We start from the raw sequence: 16,054 nt of genomic DNA on the forward strand, positions 1-16,054 counted from the left end.
AATTGGTGGTTGATAAATTTTAGAGGAGACTAGAAAGGTCTAAGGAATTAAGGTGTAACACCCTACCATACAGAGTCTTATGCTTAAGTCATAATTCAGAGATGGCAAGGTATTACGACCTCTAAAACAAAAATTTAGTACGTATAGTAGTATGAATAATTGATTATAGCTAGGAGCCTTTGTAGAAAAAGGGGTAAACAAAAACCGTAACTCGAACGCGCAACACTCCGATTGATAACGTAACGAGCAAAGGATAAGCTAACGCAAGATCATATATATAAGGAGTGTCAAAAACGGGAATATCAAGACTCAAAATCCGGCTGCGAAGATAACTGGTCCGAGCATAATAATATATACATATAATAAAATAAGGAAACCCCAAAGGAAACCCAAAGGGACACAAATACATACAACCTATTCTCCAAAATCCCCTCTAGAAGGAGTCATCATAGTTTGTATTATTTAATGGAGATAAAAGTATCTAAACAAGATATATAAACCAAACAGAGTCCCAAGAACAAAGGATCTTCGCTAATCCAGGAGTCTCCAGCATGCCTCAACGAGAAGCCTCGCGTCCTGCATCTGAAAACCACAAAATCCGCATGGGTGAGAACCAGAGGTCCCCAGTACGGTAACAGCTTCCACATATATAATACATAATAATAGAGGAAAGCCGAAGGCAATCCTAGAACTTCCTCCAGGTAATATCAAAGCTTATAAACAAGCTAAACCGTAAGTGGCAACTGACTAAAGATCCTTCATTCTAACTAATACTTCCCTTTCCAATTCCTTCAGACCTCCCAACCACCAGCAGGAGTATAATATAGCAAACACAGTTATATCAGACAAGAGATTTACAAATAGGAACAGATAAGGCATTTAGGCAATTAGCAAGTAATATGCAGTCAATAGGCAATCTCAAACAATTCATGTAGTATGCTTATGATGCATGCCTGTCCCTAGTGGCTGATGATATCATCTGTCGGTTATAGAGCCAACCCGACAAGTCCTGGTAGCTAACCATTGGACTGTCCCTCTGTCGTGCATCCCCAACTCGAGTTATACTCATCATAAACTTGATCATAATCATGATCCATATCCATCACCCTCACTGGTGAATATTTACGGGGGCGAGCTCATCCGGGCCTTTCACAGTGCCCGGCCACACTTACGACATTGGGTTAACAGAGCTTCGAGTCTCAACCTGGAGCACATGGTGGCTAGCCATTGCTACTACCCAGGGAAACCCTCATCTCCAATGGTGGAAGTGCAAACATACACAATTCAATCAACAGCATATATGCATTTATACTTGGCCATAAACATGGCTCCGCCGTAACACGGCAATAATCTAGCCATCCAGCTCACGGTTAAATCCATAACCAGCCAATTCATTAACAATTATGGCCCTTCGGCCCATGGCATAACAAGCACTTCCACCGCCATTCTCCGCATCTCACATAATCATCTTTGATCCTCAATGACCATTCATTTTTCCCCTTGCTTCACTCGCAAGTTACCACAGTCACTAGCCCTTTTTCTCATGCTAGGCATATCATAATGATTTAAGACATAAGTGGTGAGATCGGAGGCTTAGAAGTATGAAATTTGGCTTTTAAAACTCAAAAATCAACTTTGGGATGAAAACAGGGCCACGCGTACGCGCACTTCACGCGCACGCGCGGATGGCCTTATAACTCATCTACGCGCAAGCGTCATACGCGCGAACGCGCGGGTTGAAAATTAGCCAAACAACGCGCACGCGTCAGCCATGCGTACGCGTGGGTACTCTTGTGCCCCAGGCACAAAACGGGCACAACTCTGGCACAACTCTCTGGAAAATGGCTGGGCATTGGGTGCAGCACATTCGGCGCGCCCGCGCACATCACGCGCACGCGTGGATGGCGCTTCCTGGAAGAACGGCGCGTACGCGCCAAGTGCGCCTACGCGCGGGGGGTCATTCTGCTAAAAATTTTCTAAGTTAAAAACTGCAGAATTCACAGATTCAACCCCCAATCTTCCGACGGTCATAACTCTCTCATTTTAAATCATTTTTCACCCGTTCTTCAAACGGCATGGACATCCCGGATTCAATTTCATTTCTAAACAGATTTGGCACAAATCAGAGATCCGTAGTCCAAGTTATGTCCCGTCAAAGTATGCCCAAAAACCATGTTTTCATTCATAACCACAAAGTGCCATTTTCAAAACAAGCCACTTTCAACTCTTTTCAAAATCAATCAAAACATGCTAATTTCAACCCTTCTCTTTGAAATCATTCGAAATGTACCAAAATCAACAACAAGCCATCCTCAACTCACACATTGACATTTTACCAAAATTTCCAAAACTACCTCTAACCATTTTAACACTTCTTAATCAATGACTAAAGGACAAACACAATCTCATGTCATACATCCTTCTCATCCCAATTTCCAATAATATTAATTTCCAAATCAACCATCATTATACATGATCAACATCATACTCACCATCAACATGGTACCACCCATCAATTCAACCTCAATCACCCATCAAGCATATATCACAACATGCATTTCTCATACATCACACAATCAAGGCATCAATATTCATAATCACATATATGAACACATCATATATCTCAACTATTCAATAACACCAACAATTCAATGCCTATCTTAGGGCCTCTAGCCTAAGTATTTCCTACCACATTACATATTAGATACGAGAAACCGAAACCATACCTTAGCCGATTTCCCAAGCTCAACCGGAGCACTTCCAAACCACTTGTCCTCAAGCTCTCAAGGTCTCAACACCTCCAAGAACAGATTTTGTCACACAAAACCCTCTTCCAAGCTTTCTAAAATCACCAATCAAGCTCCAATATTCACATATACACAACCTAAGCCACAATCATCATACCCATACACAACATCTCAATGCCCAAACCTCATAGAACAACAAATTACACTAGGGTTGAGAATCTTACCACACCCAAGGTCCAAGGAGACAAGATTAACCTTCTCCTTCAAGAGAGTTGGGTCCTATAACATCAAAGAACCCAAAATCTCAACATTTTTGCTCATGAAACTCGAAATCAAGGGCTGGAATTTCGAACAGTAAAACATGGCTTATCTCAAGATTAATTGTATGGGTTTTGTAGAGCTCTCCGCGGTGAACGCGTGGCCACAAACGGAGCGGCAATCGGAGCTCTAGATCAAAAGTTATGGTGGTTTTTCAGATCAAGTGAGAGAAAGAACTTGAGAGAGTGTTCTTCCCTCCATAGCCTCCATTTTCAGCGTGTTTAGTGTGTTGTGAGGAGAGAGAGTGCTGAAAACTAGGGTTTTGGTTTAGTTTAGTTGGGCCAAGGGCCCACTTTGGGTCCGGTTGGACCGGTTTGGCCCGTTTGGTCCAATCTTGGTCCGATTTCTATAAAATTGGTATCGAAATTCTCGTCTCAATCTCCTCTATCACATTTAGCCATAAAAATAACATTTTTGGCTTTCTAGAATAAATTCTCATTTATGGGTTAATTAGCCGTTAATTAACTGGGTCTTACATTCTACCCACCTAATTGGGAATTTTGCCCACAAAATTCAAATGCAATTACCTGAGAATAAGTGCGGATAATCCATTCGCATCTCCGACTCAAGTTCCCAAGTGTGTTCCTCAACACCGCCTCGACTCCAAGCCACTTTGACTAATGAAATCTCTTTTCCACGCAGTCGTTTGATACTAGTATCATCAATTCTGACTGGAGCCACTGGAAGCGTCAAATCTTCCCTTAACTGAACCGATTCGGGTTCTAACACATGGCTAGCATCAGGGGTGTACTTCCGAAGCTGCGACACGTGAAACACGTCGTGCAGGTTCGAAAGATGAGGTGGTAGAGCCACGCGATACGCCACCGGCCCAATCCTCTCCAGGATCTGAAATGGACCAATGTATCGAGGATTCAACTTCTTTGCTTTAATCGCTCTACCTATTCCTGTGGTCGGAGTAACCTTAAGGAAAACATGATCTCCTTCCTCAAATTCCAAGGGCTTCCGCCTCTGATCGGCGTAACTCTTTTGGCGACTCTGCGCCGTAAGCATCCTATCTCGGATTTTCTTAACTTGTTCAGTAGTCTCAGCTATCATTTCCGGCCCCAACAAGCCTTTCTCTCCAGTTTCATACCAACATAGCGGAGATTGACATTTCCTCCCATACAATGCCTCACACGGAGCCATTCCGATGCTCATATGGTAACTATTATTGTATGCAAACTCCACTAACGGCATATACCAATCCCAACTTGCCGGTTGATCCAAAACACAAGCTCTCAACATATCCTCTAGTGTTTGGATCGTCCTCTCAGATTGACCATCTGTTTGAGGATGGTAAGCTATACTCAAGCTTAATCGGGTTCCAAAAGCTTTCTGAAATGCACCCCAGAATCTCGAAGTGAAACGAGGATCTCTATCAGAGATTATAGTAGCAGGTACACCATGGAGTCTCACAATCTCCTTTATGTATAACCGAGCTAGCTCCTCAAGGGTTTAAGTCATCCGAATGGGCAAAAAGTGAGCTGACTTTGTCAGTCGGTCCACAATCACCCAGATAGCATCAAAACCAGTCCTAGTCCTTGGCAATCCCGACACAAAGTCCATTGCAATACTTTCCCACTTCCATTGCGGAATCTCTAAAGGTTGCAACATCCTGGAAGGTCTTTGATGTTCAATCTTTACCTTTTGACAAGTTAAGCACTTTGAAACATATTCCGCCACATCATTCTTCATACCCAGCCACCAAAACATCGCCTTTAAATCATGGTACATCTTAGTACTTCCCGGGTGAATGGAGAATCCGCTTTTGTGTGCCTCCTTTAAGATATCTTGCCTCAAAGTACCAACATCCGGCACAATGATCCTACCCTTGAATCTCCATAACCCATATTTTTCTTCCGACACTCTCCACTGTTTTCCTTGCTCAATAGCCAGTAACACCTTCCATAACGCTTCATCATTTTCATGAGCCTTTAGGAGTTCGGACTTAAAGTCACTTGAGATTTCTAATCGGCTTAAACACAAGGTTCCAGATACTTCTCGAGCACCAATTTTTAGACTCTCGAATCCCTTGAGCAACTTCTCCTCTTGAAGCATCATCCAAGACGCATATAACGACTTCTGACTTAACGCATCCGCCACTACATTTGCCTTTCCCGGATGGTAATTCAACTCAAAGTCGTAGTCTTTCAATAATTCCATCCACCTCCTTTGCATCATATTAAGCTCTTTCTGATCAAAGAGATATTTCAAGCTCTTGTGATCAGAGAAGACTTGGAACTTAACCCCATAGAGATAATGCCTCCACACCTTCAAGGCAAACACAACCACAGCGAGTTCCAAATCGTGCGTAGGGTAACTAACTTCATGAGGTCTTAACTGTCGTGAGGCATACGCCACCACATTATGATGCTGCATCAGCACGCATCCTAGACCCTTTAGTGAGGCATCACAGTACACCTCAAAAGGTTCGTTCGGCTCAGGTAACACTAACACAGGTGCAGTGGTCAACTTTTTCTTCAATACCTGAAAGCTCTCCTCACACTCAGGAGTCCAAACAAACGGAGTGTCTTTGCGGGTTAACTTTGTCAATGGCAAGGCTAATTGCGAAAAGCCTTTGATGAACCTTCGGTAATAGCCAGCTAAACCCAGAAAACTCCTTATCTCAGTTACTGTGGTTGGTTTCCTCCAATCCATCACAGCTTCCACCTTAGTTGGATCTACGGCTATTCCCTGCTTACTCACCACGTGACCCAAAAACTTTACCTCACTCTTCCAAAACTCACACTTAGACAGTTTCGCATAGAGTTTCTTCTCCTTTAAAATCTGCAACACGGTCCGCAAGTATTCCGCATGCTCTTCTTCAGTCTTGGAGTAAATCAGTATGTCGTCAATGAAGACAACAACGAATTTATCCAGAAACGGACGGAATACTCTATTCATGTAATCCATAAACACTGCAGGAGCATTCGTCAACCCAAAAGACATCATAGTATACTCGTAATGACCATAACGAGTCCTGAAAGCGGTCTTAGGGATATCCTCACCCCTCACCCTTATTTGGTGATAACCGGATCGCAAATCGATCTTAGAGAAAACCCCAGCTCCTTGTAACTGATCCATGAGATCATCAATCCTTGGCAATGGGTACTTATTCTTTATAGTGACCTTGTTCAGCTACCTGTAATCCACACAGAGCCGCATACTTCCATCTTTCTTCTTTACCAGTAACACTGGAGCACCCCACGGGGAAACACTTGGTCGGATAAAGTTCTTACCCAACAATTCCTCTAACTGAGACTTTAGCTCGGCCATCTCTAACGGTGACATCCTATAAGGAGCACTTGAGATTGGTCCCGCCCCAGGCACCAACTCAATAGCAAACTCGACCTCTCGGTTAGGTGGAAATTCCTCAATATCATCGGGAAACACTTCCGGAAACTCACACACTACCGGAATCTGATCCAACTTTTGATCATCACCCGAAACACCAGCGGTTAACAACAGGATATCCTGACATTCGATTCCAGAATAGTTCACCATCATCGAATTCAAGTAATAATTATTCACCACGACCGGCCCTTCTGTATCTTCCGGCATAAAGTACACCGACTTTGTAGAACAATCAAGCAGGACATGGTTCTCAGATAACCAGTCCAATCCCAAGATAAGATCAAGACCGATCATCGGTAAGCAGATTAAATTATGGACAAAATCACGCTGCTTGAACCTAAACGAAACTTTCGGGCATCCTAGCCTAGTTACCATGGCCTCATGGGTAGCATTATACACTTTTAAGTCATAACCTAAGGTTACGATCTTCAATCCTAATTCATGGGCTTTCTCAAATGCAATAAATGAATGTGATGCTCCCGAATCAAATAAAGCATTTAAAGTTTGACCAGCCATTTCACAGTTACCTCGAATGAGTGTCTCAGATCCCTCTGCACCCACAGCTGAGGTGGTGAACACCCGACCAGTCTGTTGTGCTTTCCCAGCACCTTGCTTTTGCTTCTCCGGACAACTTGTGGCTTTATGCCCCGCTTTTCCACAATTGTAGCACAAACCCCATTCGGCCTTCATGGTACTCCCGGATGGTGACTCCCACACCTAGTACAAGCTTGATCATTCTGAGGCTGCTTCCCAAACCTTTTCTCTTGGGAGTAGTTGTTGGGCCTCCTAAAAGAACCTCCCCTCTTGAAAGACGGACCTCTAGGTGCAAAGCTCTTCCCTCGGTTCTGTGGAAATGATCCTTTGTGACTTCCTTTCTCAGCGGCTGCCCTCTTCACACACTCTTCAGCAACCCTACACTTGTTCACCAATTCGGAGAAAGTCCTAATCTCCATTGGCCCCACTGAACCGAAAATATCACTCCGGAGTCCTCCTTCGTACTTAACACACTTCTATTCCTCATATTCCACCAGAGTCCCTTGACACATACGAGAGAATCTGAACAGCTCCTCAAACTTGTCAGTATACTCAGATACGGACATAGTACCCTGCTTCAGCTGCAACAATTCAAGCTCCTTGGCTGTCCTGGCAGAAGTCGGAAAGTACTTCTTATAGAACTCCTCTTGGAAGACGTCCCAGGTGATATAATCATCACCCTGCTGCAGAAGGCGTCGAATACCCTGCCACCAATGCGACGCTTCAACAGTGAGCAAATAGGTAGCAAACTCCACACGCTGCCCTTCAGGTACCACCTGCGCTTGCAGTGCTCGTTCCATAGCCTGAAACCATGTATCGGCCTCAGTCGGGCTAGTAGTTCCCTTGAACTTTGGGGGATTAACCTTCAAAAAGTTTGCCAGTGTCATTGGGCCCTGAACTCCACCTCCGTCATTACCATGGTTATTCATCTGTTGACCAAGAGCCTCAACAGTGGCTTGCATAGCAGCAGCCATATTCTCCAACGTAGTCATAAAGTTCACCGGGTCATTAGGGTTAGTCTCCGGCGCACGAGCATTAGTACGACCTCTCCCACGACCTCTACCGCGTACACGAGACACCATCTGGTTCCTCTACACACCAAACAATCGATATTAAGTTGATCAGTCTCAATATCGGAAGTCTAGTGCTTCAAAGTCCCAAATGTATGCTCATGAACGTTTATGCCAATTATATCAAGTAGATATACTAACAGTACATAACACACACACAGAGAATGCACAGAAGCATAGTCAGTCCATTCCTCAGGCTCTACAGGAACGAACTGCTCTGATACCATAATGTAACACCCTACCATACAGAGTCTTATGCTTAAGTCATAATTCAGAGATGGCAAGGTATTACGACCTCTAAAACAAAAATTTAGTATGTATAGTAGTATGAATAATTGATTATAGCTAGGAGCCTTTGTAGAAAAAGGGGTAAACAAAAACCGTAACTCGAACGCGCAACACTCCGATTGATAACGTAACGAGCAAAGGATAAGCTAACGCAAGATCATATATATAAGGAGTGTCAAAAACGGGAATATCAAGACTCAAAATCCGGCTGCGAAGATAACTGGTCCGAGCATAATAATATATACATATAATAAAATAAGGAAACCCCAAAGGAAACCCAAAGGGACACAAATACATACAACCTATTCTCCAAAATCCCCTCTAGAAGGAGTCATCATAGTTTGTATTATTTAATGGAGATAAAAGTATCTAAACAAGATATATAAACCAAACAGAGTCCCAAGAACAAAGGATCTTCGCTAATCCAGGAGTCTCCAGCATGCCTCAACGAGAAGCCTCGCGTCCTGCATCTGAAAACCACAAAATCCGCATGGGTGAGAACCAGAGGTCCCCAGTACGGTAACAGCTTCCACATATATAATACATAATAATAGAGGAAAGCCGAAGGCAATCCTAGAACTTCCTCCAGGTAATATCAAAGCTTATAAACAAGCTAAACCGTAAGTGGCAACTGACTAAAGATCCTTCATTCTAACTAATACTTCCCTTTCCAATTCCTTCAGACCTCCCAACCACCAGCAGGAGTATAATATAGCAAACACAGTTATATCAGACAAGAGATTTACAAATAGGAACAGATAAGGCATTTAGGCAATTAGCAAGTAATATGCAGTCAATAGGCAATCTCAAACAATTCATGTAGTATGCTTATGATGCATGCCTGTCCCTAGTGGCTGATGATATCATCTGTCGGTTATAGAGCCAACCCGACAAGTCCTGGTAGCTAACCATTGGACTGTCCCTCTGTCGTGCATCCCCAACTCGAGTTATACTCATCATAAACTTGATCATAATCATGATCCATATCCATCACCCTCACTGGTGAATATTTACGGGGGCGAGCTCATCCGGGCCTTTCACAGTGCCCGGCCACACTTACGACATTGGGTTAACAGAGCTTCGAGTCTCAACCTGGAGCACATGGTGGCTAGCCATTGCTACTACCCAGGGAAACCCTCATCTCCAATGGTGGAAGTGCAAACATACACAATTCAATCAACAGCATATATGCATTTATACTTGGCCATAAACATGGCTCCGCCGTAACACGGCAATAATCTAGCCATCCAGCTCACGGTTAAATCCATAACCAGCCAATTCATTAACAATTATGGCCCTTCGGCCCATGGCATAACAAGCACTTCCACCGCCATTCTCCGCATCTCACATAATCATCTTTGATCCTCAATGACCATTCATTTTTCCCCTTGCTTCACTCGCAAGTTACCACAGTCACTAGCCCTTTTTCTCATGCTAGGCATATCATAATGATTTAAGACATAAGTGGTGAGATCGGAGGCTTAGAAGTATGAAATTTGGCTTTTAAAACTCAAAAATCAACTTTGGGATGAAAACAGGGCCACGCGTACGCGCACTTCACGCGCACGCGCGGATGGCCTTATAACTCATCTACGCGCAAGCGTCATACGCGCGAACGCGCGGGTTGAAAATTAGCCAAACAACGCGCACGCGTCAGCCACGCGTACGCGTGGGTACTCTTGTGCCCCAGGCACAAAACGGGCACAACTCTGGCACAACTCTCTGGAAAATGGCTGGGCATTGGGTGCAGCACATTCGGCGCGCCCGCGCACATCACGCGCACGCGTGGATGGCGCTTCCTGGAAGAACGGCGCGTACGCGCCAAGTGCGCCTACGCGCGGGGGGTCATTCTGCTAAAAATTTTCTAAGTTAAAAACTGCAGAATTCACAGATTCAACCCCCAATCTTCCGACGGTCATAACTCTCTCATTTTAAATCATTTTTCACCCGTTCTTCAAACGGCATGGACATCCCGAATTCAATTTCATTTCTAAACAGATTTGGCACAAATCAGAGATCCGTAGTCCAAGTTATGTCCCGTCAAAGTATGCCCAAAAACCATGTTTTTATTCAAAACCACAAAGTGCCATTTTCAAAACAAGCCACTTTCAACTCTTTTCAAAATCAATCAAAACATGCTAATTTCAACCCTTCTCTTTGAAATCATTCGAAATGTACCAAAATCAACAACAAGCCATCCTCAACTCACACATTGACATTTTACCAAAATTTCCAAAACTACCTCTAACCATTTTAACACTTCTTAATCAATGACTAAAGGACAAACACAATCTCATGTCATACATCCTTCTCATCCCAATTTCCAATAATATTAATTTCCAAATCAACCATCATTATACATGATCAACATCATACTCACCATCAACATGGTACCACCCATCAATTCAACCTCAATCACCCATCAAGCATATATCACAACATGCATTTCTCATACATCACACAATCAAGGCATCAATATTCATAATCACATATATGAACACATCATATATCTCAACTATTCAATAACACCAACAATTCAATGCCTATCTTAGGGCCTCTAGCCTAAGTATTTCCTACCACATTACATATTAGATACGAGAAACCGAAACCATACCTTAGCCGATTTCCCAAGCTCAACCGGAGCACTTCCAAACCACTTGTCCTCAAGCTCTCAAGGTCTCAACACCTCCAAGAACAGATTTTGTCACACAAAACCCTCTTCCAAGCTTTCTAAAATCACCAATCAAGCTCCAATATTCACATATACACAACCTAAGCCACAATCATCATACCCATACACAACATCTCAATGCCCAAACCTCATAGAACAACAAATTACACTAGGGTTGAGAATCTTACCACACCCAAGGTCCAAGGAGACAAGATTAACCTTCTCCTTCAAGAGAGTTGGGTCCTATAACATCAAAGAACCCAAAATCTCAACATTTTTGCTCATGAAACTCGAAATCAAGGGCTGGAATTTCGAACAGTAAAACGTGGCTTATCTCAAGATTAATTGTATGGGTTTTGTAGAGCTCTCCGCGGTGAACGCGTGGCCACAAACGGAGCGGCAATCGGAGCTCTAGATCAAAAGTTATGGTGGTTTTTCAGATCAAGTGAGAGAAAGAACTTGAGAGAGTGTTCTTCCCTCCATAGCCTCCATTTTCAGCGTGTTTAGTGTGTTGTGAGGAGAGAGAGTGCTGAAAACTAGGGTTTTGGTTTAGTTTAGTTGGGCCAAGGGCCCACTTTGGGTCCGGTTGGACCGGTTTGGCCCGTTTGGTCCAATCTTGGTCCGATTTCTATAAAATTGGTATCGAAATTCTCGTCTCAATCTCCTCTATCACATTTAGCCATAAAAATAACATTTTTGGCTTTCTAGAATAAATTCTCATTTATGGGTTAATTAGCCGTTAATTAACTGGGTCTTACAAAGGTCTAGTCACATATAGTTTGTTATGAATTAAATCTTGCATGATTAAAATAGTTAGTAAGAAAAGTTAATCCGAAAAAATAGATAACTCTAAAACCTTAACTGCCTTCTCCATACTTTACTCCCAATCCATTTACTTTACTATTTTACTTTCTGTACGATTGTTTAATGCTCTTTGAATATTCAAACATTCTTTTTTGTTTATCTAACTAAGCCAATTAATCAATCATTGTTGCTTAGTTCTTCAATCCTCGTGGGATCGACCCTCACTCACCTGAGGTATTACTTGGTACGACCCGGTGCACTTGCCGATAAGTTGTGGTTGTAAATTACCGCACCATTTATTTTATTGTAATAAAATGTGAATTGGTAATTTTATGTGTTGACTCTCTTTTTTTTTAACTTATTTTTTTGGTTCGGTAGGTGCCTCGGATCTTGCACACCAAACGAAATTCGATGAGACGCCCGCCTGAGTAGATTAGGCCATATCTCAAGCAAGCCGAGTTTGAGCATGTGGCATATATGGTGGAGTTCAAGCACGATTGGCCATTGGGATCATCGTTTATAGAGAGGTGGAAACTTGAATCCTAAACATTTTATTTGCCATGTTGGGAGATGACTATCACTCTATAGGACGTGGCCTACCAGTTAGCACTCAAGATCAATGGTGATCTTGTTAGTGGCTGCATCGGTGGGTGAGAACAGCACCATGATGGATGGTCTATTGAGGACTTCTGCTAGCAGCTATTGGGTGTTATTCTTGGCCCAGAGGATAGACAGTCATAGACCAAGTGGACTGTCAAACTCACATGGTTTCACAATACCGTTTGCAGAGAGCTGGAGTAGGACGCCACTGAGAAGCACCTGTTGCAGTACACAAGAGGGTATATCATGCAAGTGATCGAGAGTACACATCAGGTGGCTCCCCCAGCTAGAGGACCTTAACAGATGTGGCAGGTTGTCATGGAGCTCAGCTATGCTAGCATGGCTGTATCATCAGATATGTCATACCACAGAGCATAGTTAGCGCAATCTGGGTGGTTGCATCAGTTTGCTGCTCTCTTGGGCCTTTCACCGTATTCCACTGCTAAGGCCAGATGGATTTGATACTCGTCGATTTTCGCTAGTTGAGAGGTATTAATCACTTTTATACTTTTCTTCATTAGTTAATGAAATTGAGAATAATGTGTAATCATTCGCAGTATTATAGGTGAGTTGAGTACCGTCTAGATAATGCCAGAGGCGAGCATAGGCTTAGCCATTATAGGCATATGCTGAATGGGATGGACATCCTCAACGTAAATGATAAAGATTTAACAATTATAATTTTATGTTAATTGACTTTGAAACTTGTATATGATGGATTTCGTGTTTTGTGAACAGATTAACTGGACGCCGTATGCTGACCTACATCTGTAGGGTGTAGTTCTACCAGGGATAGCTGAGGCTGAAGCCTTGGTGGTGGTTGTATGTCCTCTCCTTTTCTTCGCTATCGTCGAGTGGCATTAGGTTGATTGGGTTGTGTGTCAGTTCGGTGGCCTGCAGCACATTCTGACCAGGCCTCTGAACATCGACAAGATGCATTGGCATGATGGTAGGTTCGGACGAGGTGAGTGGTTGCCACATTTTCTAGGTGGTTGGCATGAGATGTGCGATGCTCGTGCAGACCATCGATGACGGTGAGGCAAAGGTTGGCTAATTAAGAAATCAACATAGAGAATGCGTTGAGAGTATAGTTCTTAACCAGCTAATATCTGCCGTGTCAATTTAGAAAAATTGTCACGAAATTTAGAAATAAAAATACTGGGAGTATGAGTCCCAGTTCGTCTCCCAACGAGTTGCAGGAAAGGGTGCTAACTTATTAATCAGGAATTTTCAAGAGAGTTTAGGTTTGGGTAATGAGCAATTAAATAATTATAAATTAAAGCAATAAAACTAAGAACTATTATTATTATAAAAAGCCTTGACTGGGGGAATGATTAATTGGAATTCCTATCCTTGTTAGGGTCTCTTAAGTGTAGTATCAAAAAGGTTGTTGTTTTCACTTAGTTAACCCTTACTAAATAAAGGAAAGTCAAGTGATTGAGCTAATCCTTATTCGCAAATCCTAGTCCTCTCCCTTGGAAAGGTCTAGCGTTAGTAAATATAGAACTAGCCAACAACTTCCAAATTAACCAACACTTAAGCCTTCCAACTCAAGTGTCTCCTCTTAATCAACCCCATGTCAAGTTTGGGAAATCTACTCCATTGACATAAATATAATACTCAGAAAAATATAAGAAGAAGACATGATAAATTAAATAAAATAAAACTTCAAAATTTATTAAAAGTAAAAGTAATCCTCTTCACTAACGATTCATGAAAATAATCCAATTACTATCTTAAGCAAGAATTAAGAATATGTTATAAATAAATAAAAGAGTAAGTAAAGAAACAAACTAGAATAATGTCTTCAACGGAGGTAATGACTCTTCAATATCTGAAAGCAAAAACAATGAATGTAAAGTGAACCTAGAGGGAAAGTAATCCTCTCTAAATTCAGATCTAAAAACCTAAAAACTATCCTAATGTATCTAAAACTGTATGTCTATTATGTCTAAGATGTGTGTGTTGAGTTTCTGCATGTTCCCTGGCTTTATTCTGTATTTCTGGGCCGAAAACTGGTTCAAAAAGTGGCCCGAAATTGCCCCCAGCATTTTCTATGAATTCTGCAGATCGCGCAGGTCACGCGTACGCGTCATCCACGCGTTCGCATCATTCAACGATTTTCCTTATCACGAATACGTGTCATCCACGCGTTCGCGTCATTCGTGCAGATTCCGATCCGTGCGTACGCATCAGGCACGCGCACGCGTCGCTGCAATTTTTCCATTCCGCGCGGTCGCGTGAGCCATGCGCGCGCGTCAGTGTTTGCTGGTCATCTCCTTAGTTTCTTGTGTTCCTTCCATTTTTGCAAGCTTTCTCTCCATTCTCTAAGCCATTCCTGCCCTATGAAGCCTGAAACACTTAACACATGGATCACGGCATCGAATGGTATAAAGGAGAATTAAAATATACTAATTAACGATCTCTAGGAAGCAAGTTTGTCAACCATAAAACAATATTAGGAAGGAATTATAAAATCGTACAATTAGTATGAATAAGTGGGTGAAGACTTGATGAAACCATTCAATTAAACACAATGTAAACCATAAAATAGTGGTTTATCAACCTCCCCACACTTAAACATTAGCATGTCCTCATGCTTAGCTTAAGGAGATAAAATAAATAAGTAGGGAAAAGTAAGACTCATGCAATGCAATGCAACCTATGTATATGAATGCAACTATATGATTCTGTCTACTTGGTTAAAATAAATAAGTTCTTTAAGACAAAAATAACTCAAACTCCACTAATTTAAACTATACAGTAAAGACAAGTAAATTCGTAAGAAGACAGCTCATGAAAGCAGGGAACATAGAATTAGGCGTTGAACCCTCACTAGTGGTCTATATGCACTCTAGTCTCTCTAGTGTATAGGGTAATCACTCTACTATTCTCTATTCATGCTTTCTAAACCTTGTTCTTCACCTAACCAATCAACAAATATTTAATGTACCAATGCAAACATCATGAGGTCTTTTCAAGGTTGTAATGGGGCCAAGGTAAAGGTGAGGGTATATATATATGGCTAAGTGAGCTATAAATTGAATCCTTGATTAACATAAGATCATACCTATATACACTCTATATACTTTAAATTCATGCCTAGCTACCCAAAAGTCTCACTTTTGCATTACATACTCATGCATTAACTTTTCTTTTAATTTTTATCACATATGCATTGATTTTTCATTAACTTAACATTGGGGTAATTTTGTCCCCTTTATTTAATTACTTGATTACTTGAGTATTTTTGGATTTTTTTATGAAGCATAAAAATAAACATGACATTATCAATGCACATGGATTTTCAACTTTTCTAGTTTCATATGAGTAGGTACCCAAATTCCCATTATTTTATCATGACACATTCCTTTATTAACCCATGTTACCACAATCTTCCCAAACTCAATTGACACACCATTTCTATCTTAAGCTAACCAAAGATTCAATTGGGATATTTAATTATTTTTCCGCTTAAGGCTAGTAATGTGGTAAAATATAGAATAAATGGGATTTAAAAGGCTCAAAGTGGCTAACAAAGGTAATTGAAAGGGTAGGCTATTTTGGGATAAGTGAGCTAAAATAATTAATAGCCTCAATCATATGCATACATATAATACATTATATATTGGACATATAGTTCCACCAAGGATAGCTGAGGCTGAAGC

The sequence above is a fragment of the Arachis hypogaea genome, chromosome 17 (genome assembly GCF_003086295.3).
Source record: "Arachis hypogaea cultivar Tifrunner chromosome 17, arahy.Tifrunner.gnm2.J5K5, whole genome shotgun sequence".
Lineage (NCBI taxonomy): Eukaryota > Viridiplantae > Streptophyta > Magnoliopsida > Fabales > Fabaceae > Arachis > Arachis hypogaea.